The following is a 20138-nucleotide window of genomic DNA, read 5'->3' as shown; positions in this document are numbered from 1 at the left end:
TTCCGCCGACCACTGGCGACAACATCGATGTACTGTGGAGACCTCACGCCCCACGTGTTGAGCAATTCGGCGGTACGTCCACCCGGCCTCCCGCATGCCCACTATACGCCCTCGCTCAAAGTCCGTCAACTGCACATACGGTTCACGTCCACGTTGTCGCGGCATGCTACCAGTGTTAAAGACTGCGATGGAGCTCCGTATGCCACGGCAAACTGGCTGACACTGACGGCGGCGGTGCACAAATGCTGCGAGGCTAGCGCCATTCGACGGCCAACACCGCGGTTCCTGGTGTGTCCGCTGTGCCGTGCGTGTGATCATTGCTTGTACAGCCCTCTCGCAGTGTCCGGAGCAAGTATGGTGGGTCTGACACACCGGTGTCAATGTGTTCTTTTTTCCATTTCCAGGAGTGTATATTGGTGTTCTGTGCGTATAACACTCCTGTCCGCTACAGCTATACCATAACCTCGAAGCTAGAGGTTGTTTATGAAATAAAACTATCTTATTGATGCAATTATGGTATAACGCAACAGAACAGTGTTACCCTCTGAGAGAAATTTTGCTAGGTTCACCGTGCTGTACCTAACAGAAATGGCTTATCGGAAATGAAAGTCAGAATTACGTAAATATTCGAACAGTAACACAGTAACAAACAATATTTTTGTCTAGCTATACTGTTTAAAGAAAAAGGAAAACGGTCGCCAGCCTAATTAGGCAAGAGGAAGATTAACTTTCTCGTTCAAGAAAGTAGTTACAAGTAACTTTAACGAACAAACACAACCTATACTTGGCCACACGCGAGTGTAATGAACTCTGACACATACAAATGATTACGGTAAGATTGGAGCTAACAGCTAGAGCAGCACAAACTATTTGCAAAAATATAACAGATACCGAAACACTCTATTACTTTCAGGACTTGTTCAAAATGAATGGTCTTTATTACATTAGTATTAACATTCACTGCAGGATCATAAATTAGACATACGTTAAGTCTCTCTCAGTTAAACACTTTACTATTTGGAATGGAAGTTAATTGGAATCCACTAACAGGTTGCTTCTCACTATCTCTTGAATAAAGAAATTATGGTTTTCATAAGTAGTGGTCTTCCCATTACTTGTTACCTAATAGATAAAATGTGGATCCTGTTATACTATTAATATGCACTTCCTTTACACAAGAGAGACAAACACTTGGCAATCATGAACATAAAATTTTCTACTATTGCAGATTGCCACTTTTACTACAGTGAAACACAATGTTGACAAAATTGCTAGAAACTGACTCACCTTTTAGAATTTACTACAGACAGCAATGTGATCATTTAGTAAACAAAACTTTATAAGCCTCAGTCTTATGAACTTTTAATTTTGAAGTTGGCAACAAGACTTTAATTAGCAGTTTTAATAGGAAAATTATTTTCAGTGAGCATCATCTACTTTAACTCACTCTCTTGCCACATTAACTTTAACTTCCTTTTTACTATGTTCAAGAGGCAATAATTAGCAAAACACTGGTCTTTAATGTTCTTTCAGTAGGGACACTCGATAATAACTTTAGTTCAAACGGAGAGGAACCTGAGAGGTGTTGTGATACGGAAAAAATCAATGTAGGTACATAAATTCAGCTATAAGTTACCTTATATTTGTGCACACTAAAACATCCAGTAAGCTGATCCTTCACCGTACATCATTATAGTATTCCGTTACAGTGATAGCGCAATGTGGTGGCAACTGCATGTTGGTAGGTGGATTCGCAGGCAGAATTGCTGGATTCTGGCCCTTCTTGGTGGCGATGGTGAATACCAATTCCAGAATCGTTCCATCTATTTATCCATCCACCCGAGTCACTGGAAAGTAGCAGAAAAAGCCTCTCTCGGAACCAGCACAATATGCAACATTTACATGGCAGTGCACAGTTTAGTAGCTCGTCCCCGACTGACTCTTGTTCCACCTTTTCTACCTAGGCCAACCACAATTTGCGCGCGCTACACAGTTCCATTCCCGAGGGGAACCACTACACCTTTTACATACAAACTAACTAAGAATCCTAAGTGAGGATCAGCAGTTTACATAATAGTAACCAAATACATTAAATGAAACAGAATATTTGCACATATTGACATCTCTACAAAAAAAATTATTCACACGGAAATTACAATTATGTATAGTAAGTTTTGTTGGCTCCAAATGGGACAAAGAATTTAAACTATAAATATACTACATTGCATAGAATCAAACCATGATATCAAAGTTTTAACATAGAGAGGAGTATACAATTTTGTGTTATCTGTTCAATCAAAGACATTTACAGAAGCCCAACGAAGTAACATTAAATAAAACAAAAGGCCAAATAAATCAGTAGAGTATTAGAGCTATGGTGTTACAAACTGCCAATTTTCGCACCATTCAGATATCATTTCTAATTCGTTTTGCTTTGATCTTCTTATGACTTTATTAATCGATAGACGACAGCATCATCTGCAAACAACCGAAGACGGCTGCTCAGATTGTCCCCCAAATCGTTTGTATAGATAAGGAACAGCAAAGGGCCAATAACACTACCTTGGGGAACTCCAGAAATCGCTTCTGTTTTACTCGATGACTTACCGTCAATTAATACGGACTGTGACCTCTCTGACAGGAAATCACAAACCTAGTCACGTAACTATTCCATAAGCACGCAATTTAACTACGAGCTTCTTGTGTGGTACAGTGTCTAAAGCCTTTCGGAAATCCGGAAATACAGAATCGATCTGAAATCCCTTGTCAATAGCACTCAACCCTTCATGTGAATAAAAAGTTAGTTGCGTTTCACAGGAACGATGTTTACTACAGCCATGTCGACTGTGTGTCAATAGACCGTTTTCTTCGAGTAATTCATAATGTTTGAACACAGCATATGTTCCAAAATCCTGCTGCATATCGACGTTAACGATATGAGCCTGTAATTTAGTGGTTGGTTGGTTGGTTTGGGGAAGGAGACCAGACAGCGTGGTCATCGGTGTGTAATTTAGTGGATTACACCTACTACCTTTCTTGAATATTGATGTGACCTGTGCAACTTTCCTGTCTTTGAGTACGAATCTTTCGCTGAGCGAATGGTTGTATATGATCGTTAAGTGTGGAGCTAATGCATCAGCATACTCCAAAATTAACCTAATTGGTATACAGTCTGGACAACAAGACTTGCTTTTATTAAGTGATTTAAGTTGTTTAACTACTCCAAGGACATTTGCTTCTACGTTACTCATGTTGGCAGCTGTTCTCGATTCGAATTTTGGAATATTTAGTTCGTCTTCTTTTGTGAAGGCATTTCGGAAGGCTTTGTTTAGTAACTCTGCTTTGGCAACACTGTCTTCCATAGTATCTCCACTGCTATCTCGCAAAGAATGCATTGATTGTCTCTCGCCGCTATATACTTCACATACGACCAGTCTCTTTGGATTTTTTGTCATTTCATTCTCGTTAAGTCAGGATTATATGTTGCTAAGAGGTCAAGTGTGTTTTCACTACCGTTTACTATTCGCGTTTGCTCACGAACTAACTGCTCGAAATAATTTTCAGACAATGCTTTTAGCACAATTTCGGATGATATTTTATGCGTCCATCCGGAATTAAACATGTATTTTCGTCAACATATCGAGGACAAATTAAAGTCACCACCAACTATTATCGTATGATTCGAGTACGTGTTTGAAATCAAACTCAAGTTTTCTTTGAACCTTTTAGCATCTGTATCATCTGAACTGGGAGTTCGGTAATAGGATCCAATTATTATTTTATTCCGGTTGCCAACAATGACCTCTGCCCGTACTAACTCACAGGAAGTATCTTCTTCAATTTCGCGACATGTTAAACTACCTCTAACAGCAATTACAGCTTGATAAATCTTTAAAAAGTCGATAGTGGTCGTGATAACAAATAACGCAATATTGCTCAATTTTGTTGCTTGTCATCTAATTTGCTACCGATTTCTGCATCAAGTCTTGTACAGTGTTCGACAATATATTAAATTTAGGTTTCTGACTTTCAAAAACTGACTATTACTGGAGTATGGTATGAAATTGAATTTTTTGCCACTGAAAAACAGCGAGGGAGCCCGAGTCAACCATCGAAAGTGAAATTTCTCGTACCAATGCTTAGACTATCACAGACTGCAGAATCGTCTAAGGCAGCAGGTGATCTACATCTGAAGTAATTCGTGTCATGCGGCATTTACACCATATTGATGGAGTTCCTTTTAGTAGTGAAACTTATTTAAAAGGCCGATGCTTATGTGTGAATGTAACAGTTGAATGAGTGGCCGTGTTGTTCTAGATGGAGAGTCCCCCTTTGACATCCGAACGGAGCGGACGTGCTGTGTACTTCCGCCTGCAGCGGGAGGAAGTTCGTCTTGGTTATTTCCTCCAGCCGAATCTAACGAGACGCCATAGCGCGACAAGATCGTGGCGACTCAGTACAGAAAACTGACAAGGAAGTTCGCTTTTCTAAACGACTTTGCTCGGTCAAAAGCACTCGATTTCGATAGCTTTTAAAGCAGGAGACAGGGATCGCAGTTGCCAACAACATCGGGACCCACTTTTGGATCGTATGTAGTACTGTCCATATGAAACTTGCTAACAATGCTACATGCGAGAAGGGTCTTCGAGAGATGAAGAAAGGACTCCACTTCTTTCACGCAGACGGAAGCGTTGGCAACGTCGAGGTTGTTCATACCAGACTGGGACTGCGGACTACACACATTTTCGAAGTATACTTCGAACTCCTGTGGTGGCAGTAGTTGTTGCGTCGTTCCGGCCCTATGGCTTAGTACAAGAACACGTGCCAGGAACGTGGATCTTATTTAAGAGGTATCCAGTCGTCTACACAGTACGCCAGGTACGCATTGACCTCAGACGACACATGCAATCATACCTCCAGGTAGGAGGCAGCCAGCCTAAAACCCGTTCACGATGCAGCAAGGAACGTCACCTACTATCCGAGTGCCTCCAGAATCAGAACACACAACTTCCACTGTAGGACGTGGTACCTCCACTGTCGCCGATGATCCTTAAGCGCTGAGTTAAGCGATGGCGTTAACGACGTCTCCGCTGCCTACACACGACAGACTGACGTTGCTGTACCATAACAACCATACTCAGACCGACGTCTGGCAAATCAGTAAGCCTAGCCAGTGGTAGAACTCTGCACGACACTATCAGTATCACTGAACACTACAGGCATGGCTGACAGTGGGATGGGATCAGATTCGCTTACTGTACCAACCAAAACCATTGCGCCGGCAAGGTATAAGTCAGTGCCTTCATGTAACATGGAGTTCCATGCACGAAAACATTCTTCAGTGAAACACCGAAAGCGAAGCTACACATCAGTGTCGGATCACAGCAGCTCCCGCTCACCAGAGAAAGAAAACTGGTACTATAGGATGCTAACCACGAGGTTAACATCATTGGTACCGATTTCAACCCCACGTGGAACGTACGGCAGGACAGGCGGCGTCGACCTGCCAATCCCCGGCGGCTAACCGTGATGAACAGGAATGTTCCTGCGCAGGCTGTGAAGCCGTTCAGTCCCTTCGTAACATTCACTCAGGGATTTTTTGGTTACACCACGGATGTTACGCATGGTGCTCCTGTTGCGATTTAAGAGCGTGATGGTATTGAAACCAGTGATATCACGTGTCTCCCATTCACTGAATGATTAGTGGTATTTGACACAAAATTCATTAATGTTTGTACAACGTCGGGTAACGCCAATCGTCGTGACCCGGCCAGGTTCTACTCCACGGACATGCGCCCCCCCCCCTTTTCCTATGACGGTATCATCTCACGGACCAAGTCCAGTTCTACACGTTTTGTCCGGAGCTGGATATGGTAATTCACGACTATCACTTACGAGACACATGGGAAAAGGTACACGGCGACAGCTCTGTACGCACGCGTCTTACCATCTTATACAGGTGGTGGTGGCCACCAAACAATGGCCTCTGGTGCTATGACCAAATCCGATCACAGCAGCTTTATCAGCATGATGCATCTCCATCTGCAAGATGGACGATAGAGACGAGATACTGGCAGAAGTGAAGATGTGAGGACGGGTGGTGAGTCATGCTTGGGTAGTTCAGTTGGTACAGCACTTACCCGCGAAAGGCAAAGGTCCTGAGTTCGAGTCTCGGTCCGGCACACAGTTTTAATCTGCTGGGAAGTTTCACCTCCTACACGTCTGGCGTAGTGAAGGCTACTGGAATGCTACGTAACTCACCTGCAGGATTCTGACTGCCATCGAGAAGTCTCTGTAAAGTGAGCCAACTGTGAAAGACGTCACCCCCAATAACCCTCGACTATGGCCTGCTGGCTCTTTTGAACCAAATCAACAGTCGGCAAGACACCTATGCAGTTTGGCAAGGACATGAATCTGTGACATTGGCAGTCCCTGGATTTTTATTATATGGCGCTCAGGGACCTCAACGCTCTATCCCTATCGCCAGACAGACAACGAGAAGAACACGAAATCAAGGCGCACAAACCATCGTTGACTAAGTGACGATTAGAAGGGGCCGTCGTCCGCTAGCCCAGACACGACCGAACGGTCACAAAGGTACCTACCGTGAGCCAAATTATAGCGGACATTCGCTGACTCGCACACGGTTAATCACATCCTCATGATGCGAGACGGCCGTACCTGTACAGCCGAAGCAACGGTAGTGAAAGCCAGGAGGATAATTTTTGTCACCTTTACCAGGAAAGAACTGTAGATATAGAGGCCATTATGAAATCGTTACAGCAGCTGATGGGCACTCTCAGTGACGACATTAACGGGGAATGCCTCGCTTGAGGAGGTGAGGGACGCCTCGGACAAACAGGTGGTCAATAAGTTTCCATGCCCCAATGCATTACCAATGCAGTTTTACCAGACCTCCTGTGCCCTACTGGATTACTGTGTTTCGTGAACTCATGTTCCCAGACTGTACTGTACCATCTTCTTTTGTAGAAGGCGGCCCCTCCCGCTGGAGGTTCGAGTCCTTCCTCGGGCATGGGTGTTTGTGTTGCTCTTAGCATAATTTAGTTTAAGTGTGTAAGTCTAGGGGCTGATGACCTCAACGGTTTGGTCCTTTAGGAATTCACACACATTTAAACATTTTGTAGCAGGACTTTTTATCCTGGTAAAAAAGCAAACTGGAGGGAGATCGGTCAGGGACTATCAGACACTACGAAGTTGAGCGTCGACTAAAAGATCTTCGCCACGCTTTTGCCAGATCGCAATGAGACGACATTGCCTACGGTCATTAGACTGGAACAGATGTCACAGGGGAGAGATGCCAACATACCGGCGACTGCTGGGCCTTTATAGCAATCGCCCCAACGAGCCGCCTGAGAGTGGGATATCCTCTGAACCTCATCGAGGCCCTGCATCTTCCTTTGGCAGCAGCAAGGTCTGAGATCTAGGTCAGCGAACGAGCGGTGGGCCATGTACCCATTATAAGGTCTCAACAACAAGGTTGAACCCTCTCTTCCTACATTTATTCGGTCGTGCTGGAGCCGCTCCGTTTGGGTCACAACTGTTGGCTCTCTGGCATCACCCCTTCTACCATTTACTGAACTGAGAAATTTGTGAGTCTCGTTTATAAACGGTCTGCGGCCAAAAGCCGCAGCAAACTGTCGACAGTTACTACTGATCGTTCGTATGATGGTGTGCCCGAACCTGCTTCTCGATTGAACAGGCCGCAAACTTCAGGTGGCCTTCAGTTCATCCTGTCCACAGGGCCATATTTAATGAACGTTATTGTACTCTCGGTGAAGTATCCATGGCACTGTAGTTCACTGTGTTCGATCAGATGGCTGGCTGCCCCCTGTGATATAAAAACTGTGTGTACTATTCAAAGATTAACTTGAACACTTGTCATGCGCCGTCCGTCAAGACCAAATGCCAAGTAAAATGAAGGGTGTACCATCTTTGATTTGTAATCGAAATGGCCTTGGACCTGGCATCGAACTCCGCCATCATTTAGATTTGAAATAAAAGTCTTCAGCTTTGGCAGCGGAAGACTTCCAGCACAAGAAGTCACCCTCACTTTGCCAACGTCCTTGTCAGTGAGGGCGGAGGAGCGGTCAGAGTTTCAGAGTACTCTCTTGCACATGGGATGGGAAACTGTCTCTAAGAGACGGAAGAATCAGCAATGATCGAAGGCTTGAGTATGCAAAAGGCCATGAAAACCACTGCATTAAAGACACGTAGTATATATCCACAGAACATGTGGCCTGGAACTGAAGAAGTCTATCCATTGGCAAAAGATTCACATAATACGGTGCTTCCGCACATAGAGGCGGAGCAGTGAAGGGATGAGAACTGCGCATGCGCGGCAGCAGAGAGCGGGCACACAAAGTGCACATTGCCAAACTGTGTTACTGCGGACAACAGTCAAACTCATTTGCGTCCTGTACATCGTATTATACTTTCAAATCTATGAGGGGAATAGTAAATACTAAAACCAGTTTCGATCAGTCATCATGAGAGGAATATTAATTCAAGTCCTGACGACACTGCGTTCACTGCTCCACAGATTTACTCTGCGTGAAGTCGGGAGGTGAGAGCAGCTGACACAGCTTTGAGAAGACGTGAAGTACAATTTTGCTCAAAATGAAAATTGTCTCACGGCAAGATCATTGAAACTACTTGTAATAAGTGTCATTTATTGCAATTTGAACTGTATTATTTGTAAAAAATTAGTATAAGTAAAAATTTAATAAACAAGAAAATTAACTTCAAAGCACAAAGCGAAATCGTCATATTTGCTTGACAACTGCTTCTAATCAATAGGATTTTTAAAAATGTGTATAAGGTGCGTGTGTTGATGTGTTTGAGTGTAGTTTAGTGTAATCACTGCGCATAGAAAAGAATTACTGGTAGAAAAGCCTAATGAAAACACTATCGTAAAAATGGTCAGTAAGTTGTCATATTTTTCGTCGTTAACGGGCGTTATGAGTGTAAACTAAGTCGTTCGACATTTCAGTCAGAGACAGCATTTATAATCCATTGCACAAGCGGACAGATAACCATCATCTGCGAATAACTCCAGGGTATAACGACGAATAACATCGAAAACCACCGATACCTAGACAGGTAACAATTCCTGTCATTTTAGGGCCTTGAAAATGACAGTGGTTTACAAGTCACTAAGTTTCTGGCTTGCCTTCCCGTGAGTAGCAGCAGCAGCGCTGTCGATGAGAGCATTGTCGTAGTATCTTTGGAGCGACAGTTAGTATTTCCGGATCGTGGTATGTGGTGAGTTCAGTCGGGATGGAGCTCCAGTGAGGTCTGCACAGCCAGTACTCGCCCGACTTCTGGGGACAACCATCCACTGTTCGACGGAAGGAGACTTGAGTGGGACGACCTTGGTTGGTCGTTCGGTCGGTCGTCTCACCAGACGACGTGTATTTGGTCGCCGACCGCTTCTGGGTTCTCTGTGTGTCGACTTGTGATTCGTTCTTGTTGCTGCACAGTGACTGGAATTAGTGTTGTTCCGAGTTGTTTGTGGAAGTGTTTTCGCGGAACCGTGTGTGGCTTATGTGGTTTGACTGAGCAGTTATTTTAATGCTGTCTGCATGCTGGTTAGTGTGTCGGTTGGGATGGGGCAGTGAGTAAGTCTCTGTGGCGTGAGGCCAGGCAGGGACTGCTGGCAGCATATGCGCACTGTCACATCGTGAGGCGCTAGCTGCGAGAGCGACAAGTTCGTTGCCCACCGAACCTGGACACTGAAGTTGAGTGATCAGTTAATTTGTTATGAAACCTCATCTATTGTGACATCTCTTCGCTCATTTGTGGGTTGTTGCCCCCATGGCCGTTCGGGCTAACAGCATCGTACGATGTGTAGGAGTCGGCGAAATCTTGCAGCCGTCTTTATATGTTGTGATTAATTATTAAATTGACTGTTACTTATGAGTGAAGTGCAGTAGCGGTATTTTCTGATCTGTGGCCGTTAACGCTCCAGTTACCTGTCCTGGTCGTTAGCGTCGTTTGTAGGCAGTGGGCCTTTTCCTCGTCGTGTTGTTGCTGTCCAGCATGGCGTGTAGATCAACAGCATTTTAAGTTGTTTGGTTGATATTTTGCAAAGTGGTTATTGTTTCCCTGGCTGTTTTTAGGCGCCAATTTCTGGAGGCGTAGTGCTGTTCGTATCCTCGTCCTCGGCCAATGTTCTCCATCGTTGTGCCGTTGGTCGGACGGAAGGGAATTGGTTAAATTGTTGGTCGGTCCTTGGACCGTCTCTAGTTTTTGTTGCCATCCGATTACTTAACCTCAGCTCTTGGCTACCTGCCTCACCTCACCTCACCTGACGTTTGACCTACCTTCCCAGGTCGATCCTTGGAACACTTCTGAGCACCACTTGTTCTGTTTGTTTTAAATTGTGATTTTCATTTTAGTTGAAGTAATGTGCGAGGCTTTTGGCCGTGTATTAATTCAGTTTTTTTTTAAATTTTAGCCGTGTTAAATTAAAATTTTGAGCATTGATTGTTTTAGAAAAAATGTGTTTTTATTCTTAGAAATTCTTCTATCCGAAATTGTTTGTAATCTAGGCCCTAAGCCGTTAGTTGTTCCATATGTTATGTGTGCCCTTCAGACGAGGATTTGCGTGAAACCCTTAATAAGGCCTTCAGTCGCGTGTATTCTTTAAAGGAAAAGTTTTAATAAGAACAAGGGGTTCATTCTAAATTGTTTATCTGACTTGTTGTTCAGGCCTTCAGCTATTGTTTCTAATTTGTTTGAGGCCTTCAGCCCTGCAATAAGTTAATCAGGCTTTCGCCGTTCTGTTGTAAGTTTAAAAGGAAATTTTCTTGCGTAACAACAATTGTTCATTAATATGCCTTAATTATAGTTGTCCTTCAGACGTGTAGTGTAGGCCTTCAGCCGTTAATTGTTTTCATTGCATGTTTTATAAGAAAAAAATTTGCCTTCTATTTTTAATTTCTTTTGATTTCTATGGCAGGACTTCAGCCATTCTTGTGTTTACTGTATGGTTCTGGGCCTTCAGCCCAGAAAGCATCTTAAGTTTTCATTAGCTAGGCCTTCAGCTGTATTGTTTAATTGTGATCCTTAAGAAGACGTGTAAATAAGTGGTTCTTAGAAAAATAAAGTTGTGTGTTTGATTTTGCAACGCACAGTAACTGTTTACGGCCCCATCCACAACTTTATCCTCAACCTGAGCGCTCTCTGGCTACCTACCAATCAGGTCTCAGAGAGGCAAAGACGGCTGGCATATAATATGTACAACAGCCAAGACTGAGCAATAAGAGTGGAAAACCAAGAATGAAGAACTCGTATCAAAAAGAGTGTAAGACGGTATGTAGTCTTTCACCTCTACAGTTCGGTCTAGACATCAAAGGAATGATAACGGAAATAAAAGAAGGCATCAACAGTGGAATTAAAATTGAAGATGATGGGAAATCAATGATAATAAGATTCGCTGCCACCCTCGGTGAAACTGAAGAATAATTACAGGATCTGCTGAATGGAATGAACAGTTTCCTGAGTACAGAATATGGATTATGTGGTGTCCTGCCCACTCGACTAATATAGGGTGCCAAGGAAGCTGTTATCTCAGATAGCTAGACAACATACAAGGAAATCTTATTAAGGGGAGTACGTACGTCATATAACCACACTGTTAATTTTGCAGTATTGATGACCCGTTATCTCAGAACCTGTGACAGATAGAGATCTGAAATTTTTGGGATGTATAGTATCACACCTTTTCTCATTCCTGCACCAGAATCAAAATGTACAGAGAAATAATTAGCTAGTTATGATTTTTTTTAAATGTTGTTCAATATTTTCTTTTAAAATTCCACTTTTTTCGGTAAGTAAAAAACTGTTAGAGGTAGAGATATTTTGGGAGGATCAGTAGCTGCAGTATACTAAGTGGTAACAAAGTGTAAAGTTAGAGATATGTATCTGTAATAGTTCCTGAGATAATGGGTCAAATAAATTTAAAAATGTCATTTCCGGCAAATCAAGTTCAAACATTTTATTTGATATTAACTTACAAATGGAGGCATGCCAGCTTCTAGAAACAGCCAGGCCAATAATCAGCATTATCTGGATCCTGTTCTTGACTATCCTGCAAAACTAAAAGCTTCCTTCTTTTCCTGCCTCTTGCTGCTTTACTCATTTCCTCTGCTGCACGCTGGGCTTTCATGATCCTAAGTCGATCCATTCGCCGAAAGGCTTGCAGTGTGTTGGCACCTGGAGTGATACCAAGTTCCTCTAGTGCCCCACTTATTCCCTTTATACCACCATTAACCGTTAAGGATAGAGTTTTCCTTCCCACAAAGACATTTTTTGGTATGCGGGTCCAAATTACGTTATTGAAAGACTCATTCGGGTTTTGTGTTCGACCATGGAGACATTTGGAAAGAAGGTCGGGATGAGCTAATTCTTTATACACTCCTGGAAATGGAAAAAAGAACACATTGACACCGGTGTGTCAGACCCACCATACTTGCTCCGGACACTGCGAGAGGGCTGTACAAGCAATGATCACACGCACGGCACAGCGGACACACCAGGAACCGCGGTGTTGGCCGTCGAATGGCGCTAGCTGCGCAGCATTTGTGCACCGCCGCCGTCAGTGTCAGCCAGTTTGCCGTGGCATACGGAGCTCCATCGCAGTCTTTAACACTGGTAGCATGCCGCGACAGCGTGGACTTGAACCGTATGTGCAGTTGACGGACTTTGAGCGAGGGCGTATAGTGGGCATGCGGGAGGCCGGGTGGACGTACCGCCGAATTGCTCAACACGTGGGGCGTGAGGTCTCCACAGTACATCGATGTTGTCGCCAGTGGTCGGCGGAAGGTGCACGTGCCCGTCGACCTGGGACCGGGCCGCAGCGACGCACGGATGCACGCCAAGACCGTAGGATCCTACGCAGTGCCGTAGGGGACCGCACCGCCACTTCCCAGCAAATTAGGGACACTGTTGCTCCTGGGGTATCGGCGAGGACCATTCGCAACCGTCTCCATGAAGCTGGGCTACGGTCCCGCACACCGTTAGGCCGTCTTCCGCTCACGCCCCAACATCGTGCAGCCCGCCTCCAGTGGTGTCGCGACAGGCGTGAATGGAGGGACGAATGGAGACGTGTCGTCTTCAGCGATGAGAGTCGCTTCTGCCTTGGTGCCAATGATTGTCGTATGCGTGTTTGGCGCCGTGCAGGTGAGCGCCACAATCAGGACTGCATACGACCGAGGCACACAGGCATCATGGTGTGGGGAGCGATCTCCTACACTGGCCGTACACCACTGATGATCGTCGAGGGGACACTGAATAGTGCACGGTACATCCAAACCGTCATCGAACCCATCGTTCTACCATTCCTAGACCGGCAAGGGAATTTGCTGTTCCAACAGCGTCCGCATGTATCCCGTGCCACCCAACGTGTTCTAGAAGGTGTAAGTCAACTACCCTGGCCAGCAAGATCTCCGGATCTGTCCCCCATTGAGCATGTTTGGGACTGGATGAAGCGTCGTCTCACGCGGTCTGCACGTCCAGCACGAACGCTGGTCCAACTGAGGCGCCAGGTGGAAATGGCATGGCAAGCCGTTCCACAGGACTATATCCAGCATCTCTACGATCGTCTCCATGGGAGAATAGCAGCCTGCATTGCTGCGAAAGGTGGATATACACTGTACTAGTGCCGACATTGTGCATGCTCTGTTGCCTGTGTCTATGTGCCTGTGGTTCTGTCAGTGTGATCATGTGATGTATCTGACCCCAGGAATGTGTCAATTAAGTTTCCCCTTCTTGGGACAATGAATTCACGGTGTTCTTATTTCAATTTCCAGGAGTGTATTTCTGTTCATCTATGTAGCCGCCTGTTTAGCGAGCTGCTTATGCTGCGTGGAGAGGTGTTTACGCGGCAGCTGAATGGGCCAGTCACAAACAAGGGACTAAACCCGACAAATTGCTGGCTGCTCAAATTTATCGGTAGACAGGGAACCCGAATCGTACTGACCTAGTATTTGCACGACCTGCTGAAATGATGGATCAGACTGTCTCAATATGTGTTCCGTGAGTTTGACATCAGCTACATTTTACATGATCGCATCACGCAACATAACATCTGAATATAAAGCAGCACACGTCAATCTGAATTTGCATTTCCTCGTCATATCCTGCAAATCTGTTACCTCACTCGCGATAAGTTTGTTCTGACTTTTTTTTTTTTTTTTACAATTAAAGAATTGATACTGGAATGTGGGTCATAAGGACACACCGTAAACACAATAGGAATCCGTTGTAGTCGCCACACACTTCTTTATTCAGTCATAAGGCATTATCAAATCACAATCACAATAACAAAGGCGATTGCATTACAAAGCCAGATCACTTGGATAAATGACGAACAAATTTCTTTAACTAGAACAAGACCCATAAAAACTTGACAACTGAATATAACTAGTTAAACTAACTCAGATAAACTTCAATACTTATATGGAACTAATATCCAGATCATTTCTATCAGAACTCTAATTACTTCCAATCAGCTAAAGTATACATCAAGTGCCAGAACACAGATCTTGTAAGATTTGGATAGCCAACTTTCCTAAATAAAACACTATTCCTAAAAGCTTTATTACAATAAAAGTCTCTTCCACGACTAAGGAGGTGCTTAATTTGACCAAACAAATTTTCGAGTTTACTAAAATCAGTTGATTAATCAACAATGTGATTATAATGATTACTACTAGATCATGACCATATGACAATATCCCCTAAAATGAGGCCTCTTCAATACTGCGTGTGAATTAGTGATAGACGAGAGCACACCAAAGGATTTTAATCAATACAAGAGATCCACGAGACAGCAAATGAAATAGAAATGTACTGAACTTTGCACTACAATTGAACTTCAGACACCATAATTGTTCACGGGAAGGATGGAATCACAAGACTGTAACAACATCACCCTAGATGTAAAGGGGGGAGGGGCAGGGCCTTAAGTATCACTCTGCAATCGTGGTATTCTGCTCCCAGTTTGCTCAAGTCGACCACTACTCGTTGCACTTCTAGCTACGTATTTAGCCATGCTTCATGTCGGTTTGTTGGACGTAGCGACACTTCCGTAAGTGCCGTCAAGTATCAAGTCACGACACCGAGTTGTGTAATAAACAACTACAAAAATGCCAAATAGATTTTAGTACACTGGCGTTGCACGATTCAACACGTCGTAGCGGCTGGCCACTCTCCTTCGTCGTGTCGACTCGGCCTCTCCGCGTGCTGCCTACGTACACAGTCCCACGTCACTGCACCTCACACCACGGATCCCCACACAAGAGTCCAGGAAGAATGCACGCGCTGCAGTTGAATGCCCGCCGCCAAAGATATGAAGAAGAGCAATCAACATGGAAGCCGACTCAGAGATGAAAATCAGAATCGATGGCAACTGGCGCCAGAAACGCACCAGTTCAGATACCTAGCTGCTACAATATTCACTTGTTTGTCTTAATAGTTGGCGAATCTGCAACCAGAGTATACGAAAGTGCACTCGGAGTGGCGTTAGGAAAAAGTTTGTTTTGGAGCCTGAACACTGCACTTCCTACTGTTGAGAGAAAGTAGTGCCTTTTCACAGTACATTGTACATTGTTGGCAATTACGTAAGCGTCAAACTGTTGCAACCACTCGAGTCATTCCTGTTCTTGTTCATGAAACTGGCGAAAAGGCGGTATAGCAGTAGGTAGTGCTGTAGATGGTGCTTGTTCTTTTGGGGGCGCAGCGTTGGCCAGTAGCTGTGTTATATGTAATACTGGCGGCTATGGTGGTTGAACAGGGGGTGAGATAGTTGGGGTGGGCATTCTGTAACAGACAAATGCAAGAAACAGACAAGGCAAGCAAAAGCAAAGAAAATATCAGAAATTCCCACGTGAAAACACTGGTTAGCCAAAAAGACTGTTAAAGCAAGTAAACGCCCTTGCAAATTAAAGAGAAGAGAGAATTAAGGCGTCAGCAAAACACAAAAAAAAAAAATTCCATGTCCGCCAGGCACTGGGTTCTTCGTATAACTCATCGACATTGTGGTGTCCTGCCCAATCGCCTAATATAAGGCTCTTAGGAAGCTGTTTCCCCGGGTTAGCTAGACAACATACAGGCAAATCTTATTAATGGAGCTTATTACAGTAAACTGAATTGACAATATTTAACTTTGCCTTTTTAGAAAGACGTGTCACAAGCAATTGGCGGAGTGCAAATAATGCATATCCTTCAATATATACAACTTCCATGTAAATAATTAATATGGGTCACAAGTCACGGCTAAATCATTTGGATCACGACAAGTCTTGTAGTGGTGCAGTGGCTAGCTGGAGCGGTGCTTACATTCTCTTCATATAGAGGCCGCTCCTGTCTTGGTGTCGTCTTAGTCAGCGTAATATTGACTGACGTCGTCTCACAGCCTTATCTGCTTTTACATTCCAGGCCGACGTGCCGGGCTTGACGTTACGTCGGAGCAGACAGAGTAAATCGAAAAAAGACGAAAGTGATGAGAAGCGGCATAAATGAGAAGAGCAAGAAACACAACATCAGGATTGATCATTACGATGTAGATAAAGTTAAGGCATTCCGCTACCTAGGTAGCAAAATTACCCATGATGAACGTGTAACCTACGTCTTAGTAATTGGCCTATCCTGCTTGCGATATAAAATATGACCGCGGATAGCGTGTATGCCTAATGGGTTTTACTAATTGTATAAGGCTATCTTTCCCAAAGAAATAATACCGATAAGTAGGAGGAAAGTGCACAACAGACCAATCTGATAGAAAAGGCCAATAACATTAAAAAAGTAATTCAACCGAACAGGGTTATAATTTGGAAAAATTAAAGTTATTTTGTGCATTCACTCACGAACAACACCGGACAGAAAAGGGGTACCACTGACCATAAATCCAAAAGTTACACTAATGAACGAAAAGGAAATAATTAACGGTCGCCAGCCCACTAGGGCAACTTACATCCAAAATCCTGTACTAGATAATGGGAAAGAAAAACATGTATTGTTAAACTCTGACGTGGCAACTGAAGGTAGTCACGCTTTTTTACACTACCTTAAGTGAGTATGTAATGATATAGAAAACTGAGAAGTCACTCTTACATTATTTTAGTCAATTTTGAAAGAAAACAATCGAGTAATGATTTGAAAATATGCAATTAAATTGTATGTTAGTATTGAACTTCGTTACGTGAACACTGACTTTCAGTGATCTCAACGCAACGGCATTAAAATATTTAGAAAAAAGCAAGCACTTTTAACTTTGCAGTTACTTATTTTGAAAATTGTATTTCAAATTTTTGTCTGAACAACTGAGTCTTTTTTTTTATTGATGTGAAGAGAAATAAGTAATAGAATACGTACCAAACCAAACAGCCATGTACTCCAAGCTATATGTAAAATAAACAAAACTTCTGCACTTTGAATTTGTGCATTTCTTTAGATTTGGATTTTTTCCAGTGATTGATTCTCAAACTTGAAAAATGAAATTGCTGTACTTCACTCATATACTGAAGCCTCTGTTGTACAAAAGTTAATTGACAGTAGATTGTGGCTAAAATTCTTAAAAGGGAAATCATTCATAAATAAACTGGTTGTAAGTATTCAATTTGTTTCTTATGACACTCAGTTAGCATATAAGGGAAAAAAGGAAAAAGGACCCTGCTTGGTAACAATGTCTGAGGACAATGAGGACACAATCGCCCTGAGTTAAACTGATTATTATTTATATAAACTTTATCACTCAAATCACATTCTGTTGTGCTGCTGGGTAAGCCGTTAATACTTTCTATCAATAAACAGTCTTATTTTAGTGCTGTGTAAACGACGAAACTTGGAGCCAACGACGAATCTGTGTTCCTGGAACTGTTGCTGTTGTTGAGGACGGTAGCATCTTGTGGAGCACAGCTAATTACAGGAACAGGCAATCGTAGATAACAGAGCCTCTTCCGCCCGTCTACCGTCTTTACTCCTGCTACTAGACATCTGGCCAGTGAGCGTTCATGATGCCGCTGAAATGGTACTCTCTACTGCGAGAGCGTTAACACCACACTTCCGCACACTACAAGTGCTGGAACCCATCTCCCTCTCTCCACGTTCTCCGCTGAACAACTCCCTACCCAAATATTTTACAACGCACAAGCACTGCTATTATCGTTGCTACTCGACGCAAATCATTTTTTTGGCTTTTCCCCAGAGCTTGTAAGTTTCAGAGTAAGACATAGATAAATACAGTGAAATGTCAACAGACTTCTACCTAAATTTACATACACGGTGAAGCAGTGTCCTTATTTATTAAAAGAAAGCATTTAAATTACGAATATTGACATACAATTCAGCAAAAAAATTTCTGTATACACGGTGAGTCACCTAACGTTACCGCTGGATATATTTCGTAAACCACATCAAATACTGACGAACCGATTCCACAGACCGAACGTGAGAAGAGGGGGCTAGTGTAATTGGTTAATACAAACCATAAAAAAATGCACGGAACTATGTCTTTTAACACAAACCTACGTTTTTTAAATGGAACCACGTTAGTTTTGTTAGCACATCTGAACATATAAACAAATACGTAATCAGTGCCGTTTGTTGCATTGTAAAATGTTAATTACATCCAGAGATATTGTAACCTAAAGTTGACGCTTGAAACCTCCGACGTTCAGTTGCGTGTTGTAACAAACAGCTGCAACATCGCGTTTCTGCAGACTGATCTGCCAACGTTGCTCGGAAATGTCCCACTGGAAACGCGTCGACGTATGTGGTATCAGCATGAAGGTGCACCCGCACATTCCGCAATTAACACTAGGCTGACCCTTGACAGGATGTTCGACGGGCGTTTCATAGGACGTGGAGGACGCATAAATTGGCCAGCCCGTTCTCCTGATCTCACACCTCTGGACTTCTTTCTGTGGGGTACGTTAAAGGAGAGTGTGTACTGTAATATGCCTACAACCCCAGAGGATATGAAACAACGTATTGTGGCAGACTGCGGTGACATTACACCAGATGTACTGCGGCGTGTACAACATTCATTACGAAATTTCCTGGCAGATTAAAACTGTGTGCCCGACCGAGACTCGAACTCGGGACCTTTGCCTTTTTCGGGCAAGTGCTCTCCCATCTGAGCTACCGAAGCACGACTCACGCCCGGTCTCACAGCTTTACTTCTGCCAGTATCTCGTCTCCTACCTTCCAAACTTTACAGAAACTCTCCTGCGAACCTTGCAGAACTAGCACTCCTGAAAGAAAGGATACTGCGGAGACATGGCTTAGCCACAGTCTGGGGGATGTTTCCAGAATGAGATTTTCACTCTGCAGCGGAGTGTGCGCTGATATGAAACTTCCTGGCAGATTACGACTGTGTGCCCGACCGAGACTCGAACTCGGGACCTTTGCCTTTTTCGGGCAAGTGCTCTCCCATCACAGTTTTAATCTGCCAGGAAGTTTCATATCAGCGCACACTCCGCTGCAGAGTGAAAATCTCATTCTGGAAACATTCATTACGCCAGAGATTGCAATTGTGTGCAGCAAATGATGGCCACCACATTGAACATCTATTGGCCTGACATGTCGGGACACACTCTATTCCACTCCGTAATTGAAAACGGAAACTACGTGTGTACGTGTACCTCACCCCTCGTGGTAATGTACATGTGCGTCGCCGGCCGGGGTGGCCAAGCGGTTAAAGGCGCTACAGTCAGGAACCACGCGACCGCTACGGTCGCAGGTTCGAATCCTGCCTCGGGCATGGATGTGTGTGATGTCCTTGGTTTAGTTAGGTTTAAGTAGTTCTAAGTTCTAGGGGACTGATGACCTTAGAAGTTAAGTCCCATAGTGCTCAGAGCCATTTTTGAACATGTGCGTCAGTGAAAAAGACCAATAAAAAGGTCTTAGCATGTGGACGTAATGTGCTGTTCCAGTCTATTCTGTACCTAAAATCCATCACCGTTCACCTTGGATCCCTACGTAATTCGGTGCTCTCCGATACACACGATCGAACAGCGGAGGAGTGGTACTCAAGCGTCAACTTTAGGTTACAATATCTCCGGATGTAATTAACATTTTACAATGCACCAAACGGCACTGATTACGTATTTGTT

Source organism: Schistocerca cancellata, chromosome 5 (assembly GCF_023864275.1).
Source record: "Schistocerca cancellata isolate TAMUIC-IGC-003103 chromosome 5, iqSchCanc2.1, whole genome shotgun sequence".
NCBI lineage: Eukaryota > Metazoa > Arthropoda > Insecta > Orthoptera > Acrididae > Schistocerca > Schistocerca cancellata.
This window is presented reverse-complemented; position numbering follows the sequence as displayed.